We start from the raw sequence: 9,965 nt of genomic DNA, 5'->3' as shown, positions 1-9,965 counted from the left end.
TGGGTGTTGAGTTTGCTAAGTTCTTTATAGATTCTGGACACTAGTCCTTTATCTGATATGTCGTTTGCAAATGTCTTCTCCTATTCTGTCAGTTGTCTTTCTTGGAGTTTCCCAATGCAGCTGCCTCCCCACTGGCCCAGAACCAGGACCACACCTCTCTAGCATTTTAAATGATATCTCTAAATAACTTTTAATAAAATCTGTTCACACATTTCTATGTCCTTTCCACTTGGCTACTGACACCCACAGAGTTCCCATCTGAATTTGGAAATCTCTAGTAGCTAGTTACCCGCTCCACAGGACATGATACTGGGTTCCTTGGAACTGGAGAGAACTCATCCCTTTGAATGTATTCATCTTATAGTGATGAGCCCACACTAGTTTGTCTATACACATGTGAAAATCTCAAATCTTCTCGTACTCTTTGGAGCTTAATCAGATTTTCCTTTTGGCAGATTACTTTCTTTTTCCTTTCTTATTCATGAGATCACCTTTTCTCCCTTTTTATTTTTCAAAAGGCATTATATGTTCAACTCCAACAGATGTACTACTTTTGAAATGCCTTATATGAGTTGTATCCATCTCTGAAAACAGATGTATAAGCAAAATAATGAAACAAAAGTTTATACTGAAACTCAAGTATCAAGTGTTGAATGGTACCAATCACCTGGAAAAAATCAAAGATGCTAGATTTAGTAATCAATGAGAGTGAATACTAAATATCCTATTTTTCTTTTCCTCCCAGTTCTTAGTTTCTATTTCTGTTGTTTCAGACTTGGGGGTTTTGGCTCTGGATTCCAGCCCATTTTTCCCATTGGAAGTTTTTCAGAAATCCTATGGGTAAGAGAGCAGCTGGCTTATGATATTTATAAGTGTCTGAGCTCCCTAATATGCCTAGTTACTGTGGAGACTAAAAGCAAATGGGAACCTGAACTGAAAACAAACTGACAGAGGCTGAACTGAAATTTAAACTCAAGTAGGGAAAGCATATTATCGCACAGTCCTTTCCAACTGAAGTTTTGAACAGGTTACACAGTGTTCTTTGTTGGCAAAGACACCAGTTTAAAAAAAATCACAATATTTATCAATACTGAAAACAGACATCAGATAAACCCATACAGCTCAGCATAATGTACAGCAACAGCTCTGATGTTTGAACTGATTCATTCTGTGTGAGATTATATATGTCTCTACGGCTGTTAACTCATTACTATTTTAAAATGTTAATAGATCCATCCTGGATAAATGTTACATATATCAATTTCAGTTTACTCATTATTATAACAAAATCAGACCCCATACATTTGTACCACATTATTTGTAAGTTAAATTCACTTACCGTGGACAAGTATTCCTAACCCCCAAAATAAAGGCAAAATGAAGCCATCCGGTTCACCACCCCCACTTCCTTCTGTACCCCTCCTTGCCTTCCTGGCTCTGCAATGCTTACATTCCCCTTTTTATCTTTATTATTTGGAAGAGATGCTGTGCTTTTCCTCAATACTTGATGTTTAAGGATCGCCCCAACTTTAAAGTACCCAGAAATCTATCTGTGCAGCATATCTTCAAAAAAGGTTGTTACTCCTTGTTGCAAATGAATAAAATAAGGAAGATCGTACTTCAGTTAAAAATAATTTTCCAAAATTTAAATATTCTTTTATACATAAAGTATATCTTTGAAATAAGCAAGTTACAATTCTTCACACACATACTTTTTATCCTAATTATAAACTTCTCTTTTTGTAGAAGTGTTTAAAAGGATTTTAGTTGCAGAAGACATGATGATGCTTAAGACGAGTACTAAAATAGAAGAATTGGAAAGATTTGACATGTGAACTATTTTAGGACTCACTTTCTCCTTGTATAAAATTTGTTCTTTGGGGTTATTCATTGGAGGTGCTGTGATATCATAGAAAGACAATGAAATAAAGATTCAGAACCCTTGGTGCTAATTCTGGCTCCACCTTTTATTAACTGGGTGTATTTTCAAAAAGGAACACTTATCCTCTGCCCAACTACACTGACGGGTCCCTTGTAAGGATCAAATATGTATGAAAGTACTTTATACATTATGAAGTACTAAGTCCAATTTACTAATATTTATTGCTGTGATTTGCAGAATAGGCTTATTTATAACAGGTATACAATGAATTATTTTTAATTAAATATTTTAAAATTACCAAATAATGTATGCTCCTTTGAAGAAGAGAAACAATGAAAGAATATGTAAGGACCAAATTGATAACTTTCTTATAAATTCCTTTCTTAACTCTCAAAGACAAGTCATTTTAAAAGCCCAGTGTAGAACCTTTCACAACTTTGTTCATGCTCCTGTGTGTGCACATATATTTAACTTCTGGTTTTATATTTGGTAATTGTTTTCCCCCATTATTCTTCTCCTCATGCATACCCTTATTTTTCTGTTTTTGTTCTATGGTTAATTTTATACTTTAAAGTATGTCGGGTTTGTGTAGTTTAAGTGTGATCTCTACACATGAAAGAAGGAAGATGTAATGTATTTCTTAAAAAACATTGTATAATTTTTATATGATGAGTGTACCATAACCTATCAAACTATTCCTTTATTGATGTACATTAATGTTGTCTCCAAGGTTTGCCATTATAAGTAATGCAAAATAAGCTATAAGGCCTTAATTTCTATTGGACAGATTCATGAAGGTGGGCCAAAATGTGTGTTTTTTAACAGTTCAAGATAAAAAAAAAAAAAACAGTTCAAGATAATATCAGATCATTTGCTGAATTCATATTCATACCAGCTCTGAATGAAAATGGCCACTTTTTTGGTTTTGCCAATTTTGTAGATTAAGACATAACAAAACAAACAAACAAACAAACTGAAAACAGTCTTATTGCATCAATTTTCTTCCCTTTTTTTTTTTGACTGTTAGTTACGTTATGCTTATTTTCATATTCTAGTCTGTGAGTTAGACTTCAGCCTGTTTTTAGTCTGGGCCAATTAAGAAAAAAATCTATTATTCATATTTTACTTGTCCATTTGTAGAAAGTAATAGCTATGGTAATATCAGTAATCTTTTGTTCAATATTATCGTGTCTTTGAAAGGTCTTTCAAGACTTAGTAATTATATAGCCCTTAATATTACACACTAAAGCATAGTTCCAACCAAAGAAATTGTCTAGTTCAGGGTTATCCAACAGAACTTTCTGTTCTGATGAAAAGGTTCTATATGCACACTGACCAATAAGGTAGCCACGAGCCACATGTGACTGTAATGTACTTAAAATGGAGCTAAGGTGACTGAGGAACTACAGACTTAATTTTATTTTTTTATTAAAGATTTTATTTATTTCAGATAGAGAGTGAGAGCAAGAGAGAGCCCAAGTGGGAGTGTGGGGCAGAGGGAGAAGCAGACTCCCTTCCAAGCAGGGAGCCTGATGGAGGGCTCAATCCCAGGACCCTGAGTCAAGGCAGACACTTAACAACGACTGAGCCACCCAGACACCCTTATTTCATTTTAAATTCATTTATGTTTAAACTGAAATAGCCCTATGTGATTAGTGACACTTTTAATGGAGAGGGTAGGCTACATTTCTTTCATGTATTTAGAATTGATTCTCTGGGTGGCAGCTAGAGGGCAGAAAGTGTTGTTTTCAACTTAACAGTTTAAAATATAGTAAAATTGTTATTTTTGTGTGAACAATGTAATATGTGCTACTGAAGAACTGCTTAGGGAGTGACTCAACACCATCAGTCACCTTGATCTATTTTGGCAGGTCAAGTCAATCAACTCTTTTGCAATCAGACTCAGCATTTAGATGCTTATCAGTCAAAAATAGTACATGATTCTACTCTACTGTAATTGGTTAGCTATGAGGAAATCACTTTGTAATATTGAATTCATGCTTTCTGTTTTGTTGGTACTATGTATTAAAATATTATAAGGTATGCAGTATTAATTTAATAATATGTATTTTTATGTGATGGGTTGTAACATAACTTTCTTTCCTATTTTTTAGGAGAAAACATTTCTTTTACCTAAATTCTGTCTCATGTGACTTTTCAACATTGGAACCTTTTTTTTTTTTTTAAAGATTTTATTTATTTATTTGACAGAGAGAAATCACAAGTAGGCAGAGAGGCAGGCAGAGAGAGAGGAGGAAGCAGGCTCCCTGCTGAGCAGAGAGCCCGATGCGGGACTCGATCCCAGGACCCTGAGATCATGACCTGAGCCAAAGGCAGCGGCTTAACCCACTGAGCCACCCAGGAACCCCACATTGGAACCTTTTTAAAAGGTAATTTTATAAAAGTAAAATATTCTCTATGTTCTGAATTTTTAATCTCATATAATTAGCACTTGAAATGAGTTTCTCCCCCCCCCCCCCCCCTTACCCCTCATCGCCCCCCCACCCCTTTTGATAACACAGTCTCATTGAATCATGAGAATTGAAAGTAACTATGTAGAGGGGGGCTTATTTTTTTCCCTATTATTTCTTTGTAGAAAGGAAAGTCAAGAAAAGTTCTGTCTTCTGTTATTGGCATAAATCTGGGCTAAGTAGAGCTATCCCAATTTCTAAACCCTACCAGCTTAATATGCAAATATCAATGGCTTGAGTAGCAGAGAATGTAATCCTATTATAGTCTCAAATTTATCTGAGTCCTTAGAAATCCTGATTAGCCTTGGTAATCACCTGGCTCCTTTCTTGGATAATATTAGTATCTCTGGGGGTTTCACAGTTTTCCATGTGAGAAAATACAATTTTGGCTACAGCTGCCTCCAGGATTCTCTTCTGTCAGAAAAATATGGTACATAGAGTTTGAGTTTTTGTAATAAAATATCTGCCCAGATATTTTATTATATATCCACTAATTAAAAACTCTCCATCCATTTGAAAATTATACCCACATTGAAACTGGTTTACAATATTTGATCTTTCTATTTCATTTACCATCCAAACCACTCTGTAATATAAACTTAACTCTATTCCTGTTTTAACCTCAGTTTTATGTGTAGATTATAGACTATAAGAAACATGTGATCATATCCATTTAATATTTTTTATGGTGAACTGGGGATTCAAGTACATATAAATACCCAATCAAGATTATACCCCAGTGCCATAAAGTATAAAAACTCTTAGTTTGGAGGCATACCTTCCCAGGTTTGCTGTCATTCTCCCAACTTAGACTACATTCTTTCATTGGTAAAAATCCAGCTAATTATATGTATTTAATACCAGTTACTACTGTTACAACAGTTAAGTAAAATGTATTACCTAGCATTTCTCCCTGTATACCTAGCATTGAATAGCTGCTTATAAATAATACTTTTGTTTGTTTTCCCTTTCTTGTCAATTTTATTCAAAGATGATGTAGTTATATTATCTATGGTTTACTCATAAAATCACTTAAAAAATATGCAATAAACCCAAGCAGTGGTGGGGGGGAGGCTTTTCCTGTCAAATTTAACTGAATTTTGAGTCTCAATGATATCAAAACCCTACAATATAGCAATAGCAAAACCGAAAATATGAATCTTCATAAGTAGGAAAGTTATTTAACTAAGTGTATCTGATTGTTTGTAAACCTAAATTAAAAATGGCAACTTTAGTGATAGTTCAATATGGCTAAGAAGGTCTTAAGACTAATAAATTCATATTAAACATTTATTAAGAAGGCTTAGAAATTCTAAATCAGAAGATTAAAGAAAAGAATGCAGTTATTAAAGGTATTTGAATATAAACATTTGCTGATAATGTAGAAGATTAAGGATAGCCTCACAGACAGTAACATTCCTTCTGTCAAACATTAGGGGGTTACTTCTCCTTCTACCTACCTTGACAGAGTGTGGTACCAATGACACTATGCCAGTTCTGGGCTTAGCCCTTAGCAGGACAGGCAGCTTCCTCCTAAGTCTCTTGGAGCCCTAGGATGCCGTGTAAGAAGTCCAGTGACTGCTGAAAAGCACACATGAAGATGCTCTGAGGCTACAGTGAGAAAGAAAGTGACCCAGTTGAGACCAACTTTTCCACCATCTGTCTACCACTTGAACACCATGGAATGGCCCCAATAAATGCCATTTAAAGCAGAAGAATCTCCCATACAAGCCTGACTCAAATTCCTGATCCACCAAATTATGACTTATAATAATGAGGTTTTTTTTTTAAAGAATACTAAGTTGTAGGGTAGCTACTTACACTATAGTGGACAACAAAAAAATGCAGAGGTGAAGTCCAAACTTGGTTATTTGAGCAGATTAACCAACCCCAAATTTTATTAATGTGTGGATAATCTTTGCAATAATTACTGGTCTTAACTATCTTAATTTAGAGATCTAACCTGTTGTAAAAATATGCAAGAAAATTGGATAGTTAGAGCCTTGGTATATTGTATTTATACAAGAGAATACTAGGTTTTCTATTAAAAAATCCTGAGATAAGGTATTTGCTCTGCCACTCATTAGCTTGGAGACTATGATCAAGCCTTTGTGGATCTTAAATTCTTCATCTGTAAAATTAATTCATCAGATTGCCTATCCATAGTAACTTATGGCTCTCTTTGAAAAATCTCTTCTAAGTTCCGATTTTATCACTATCTTGTATTCTTTAAATAGATGGTTGGCCGGGTGCGTCCACAAGAGGGGACAAAGGAGAGGTACAAGAAAACAAAGTTTAGTATACTCACAGGTCCTAGAGAGACAGGAGTCATGAGGGCCCACATAGGGGGGAGTGCAAAGGGAATCAAACAAGCAGGTGGGGAGCAGACAGCACAAGGAGCCATGGGCAACTGGTGGTCAGGTGGAGTACACAAGCAAAAGGAATGATGGGATATCCCTTGAGGACAGTAGGTCACAGAAAGGAGAACATAAGAAGAACTTGTGGCAGGGGCTACTTCATCATATGGGTATACCTGGTTACTTGGATGAGACATTCATAGTCTATTTTGTGAGATGTTGAGGCAGCAGGAATATATGTAGTTTTGAAATTTACAGTACAGTTATTAGGTCACGCTGTAGTCTGAACGTTTGTGTCTCCCTGAAAGTCATGTGTCAAAATCCTACCCAGTATGATGATGTTAGCAGGTGGAGTCTTTGTGAGGTACATAGGTCATGATGGTGGAGTCCTCATGAATGGTATTTGCTCCTGTGAAAAAGACTACACAGAGGTCCCTAGCCCCTTCCACCATGTGAAGATACAAAGAGAAGTCTGCCACCTGGAAGAGGGCCTCTATCCAACCATGCTGGCTGGCATATTGATCTCAGACTTCCAGCTTCCAGAACTGTGAGAAATAAATTTCTGTTGTTTATAAGCTACCCAGTCTGTGATATTTGGTTTTAGCAGCCCAAACAGACTAAGATAAGTTGCAAATATTTTAACATGTCACGGCTAAATTTATGGTACCAAACCTGGGAGGTTTGAGAGCAGATGACTTCTTCCCTAACACCTAGTAGTGTAGTATCTTCAATATTGTTGACACTCCTAAATATTTCATCCTCCTAAACTAACCCTTGATGATTTCTCAGTGAGAGCTGCTTTTGTACAGGAAGGAGTCAATAATGGATTCTCATATGTTGGCTTGTCAGGTTACAGTTGTAGTTTGGAGAATGCTTACTTATATATTATTTATCACAGAATCTGAATGTTCTTATGCCTCATGTGACCAATTCAGTATATAAATAATTTGTATTTTCCCATTAACTTGATGCCTTTTCTATAATTCCCATACTTTGAAATTACTTGTGATAGGTTTAAGTTATAAAATAATATTAGAGATAGTTTAAAATATATTGTCAGCTATAGGAGTTTTCTAACTTAATTGGCTTCCCTCAGCATGTGAGTTTTGGGGAGAGCATTATTACTGAGGGTTTTACCTATAGATTCAGGTGGATTGGATACATTGCAGATTTCACGGTAGCATTTCCTGTCTTCTTGCCTTCATTTAAGGTGACACTTTGATCAAAGGTGGCAAAGCATGAAATTATGGCCAGCTGTAAAAATGTCACATGCTATTTCAAAATCCTCCTGCAGTTGAAGAATTTCCTGATTATCTGAATCCACCTTGGGAATTAAGATTCAGTGTGCCTGACATTACAGCATGTTTTAACAAGAGCACAATTATATTCCTACCCTGTTCCAATATAGAGTTGCCTAGTCAGAATTGTTAGACAAGTCCATGGAGGATTGGAACTGTCACCAAGCATCAGCTCACACAGGAGAATAAAATGAAGTCAATGGTTTCTGCCTTTATGAAAATCACTAATTGTATTTTATTTAAAAATATGTGCTCCCATGCCTGGAGCAAGCCCCAAGAATGTAAGAAAATCAGTCTGTTTTCCAAATTTTATGGCAAAATACTTTAGATAATAAGAGCGGTTAGCTATTTCTTCCTTTTTAAAAAAAGAAAAAAAAAATTCTAGGACATACGCAGCAACTGTCACAACCATAAAAAATAAGTCATTTTGAAAATATGTCTGTAAAATTACCCGCTTTATTTTTATGGAGGAAGGAAGAATGTATTTTGTTGGCTTCAATTTTATTGAAAAATATTGATTGAGCACCTATTTGATACCAGACTTTTTGCTAGGCTCTGGGGTATAAGAAATTCATAAATACATTTTCTACCTTCATGGAATTCACAGGCTGAGAGTAGACAGAAATTCAAATAAAATTAATTCCCTAGTCAAAAGGAAAAAACAGATGAGAAAATAAATAATTACAACCCAAAGATGATAGGGCTGTCTGAGAACAAGAGTTCAAACACAGTGCTCAGGCCTAACAGCAGCTGCAGAAAACTTAAGTCTGTAAAAAATAGTCATCATTTCAGGGAATATCATTGTTCTCAGAAGGTAAAATGTATACTGTTTGCCTGTTTATGGTAATTTATGATTAATGTGTGTCTTTCATTTAAATTCAAGAATCATTTAAACTCAGGAAATGTGACTTTGTCAGCGACAAGAAAGGTTTTTTTTTTTTACTCTACTTTTAATAATGTTTGGTGTTTGCACCTAAGAAAAAATATGTAAGATTCTTATATAACTAGTAGACACAGCCTAACTGGAAGGCTAAAGGAGGAACAGACAGTGGGTTTGGTGAAGGTGTCTTGGCAGCTGCCTGAGGGAAAGGCAGAGGAATGCACAAGAGGTTTCTGAGCTTCTGTTCCTCTCTGTTTCTGTGAGAGCAGCTTCCCATTCTTTTCATCAAATACTGAACATCAACAAAAGACTTATTGAAGAGAGAGTCGTACTGCTCAAAATATTCTGAGTACTTCTTTTTCTCACTACATTAGCACCATTAAGAAGGTGTTTCCAAGAGTAGTTAAGGCCCATCACAGGTTTGACTCAGATCTTTTTTTTTTTTTTAATTTTTTAAATTTAATTTTATTTGACTCACATCTTTAACTTGTTTTCAATCGTTGAGGCTCATGGTTCCCCTCATTTGTGTGTTTAGGAAGATTACCACATATTCTAAGTTTCTACCTGTTCCCACTTTTTGGGTTTTTCTCTTCCCACCATCTGGCTGACCTGGAAAACATCTTCTGAATACATGAATTTAAATCAGTACTGTTAATTAAATTTGATCCATGTCTTTTACATTAAAGAAAATATACCTTCAATTCACTTGTTTTTTCATGAATACTTCTTACTTAGTAAATGCCACTGAGTGGTGTGAGGCATTGAGATACCCCTTCTAAGGTGAAGCATAGATTATTATATCTTGCCCCTCCTACAACCAAAAAAGAAGGCACCAATGCCTAGTGTCCTTTTTGGATTTTGGAGGTAACTTATTTTTCATTTGGGTGTGTTACTTTGGTTCATTTATCAAGTGACCTGAAATGCTGCTAGTTTTGAGTGGAAGGCCCAAAACTGAAGGCTCTACCGCTAATCCAGATTTCCATGCAAGCTGCTCTGCCCCTTGGGCCACGTGATTCAGTAGATCCAGTGTTGCTGGAAATGTCAATGGCAGAGTCAATGTGGAGCTTTTGTTAGGCT

Source organism: Mustela nigripes, chromosome 4 (genome assembly GCF_022355385.1).
Source record: "Mustela nigripes isolate SB6536 chromosome 4, MUSNIG.SB6536, whole genome shotgun sequence".
Taxonomy (NCBI): Eukaryota; Metazoa; Chordata; class Mammalia; order Carnivora; family Mustelidae; genus Mustela; species Mustela nigripes.
Note: the sequence above shows the minus strand (reverse complement) of the source record.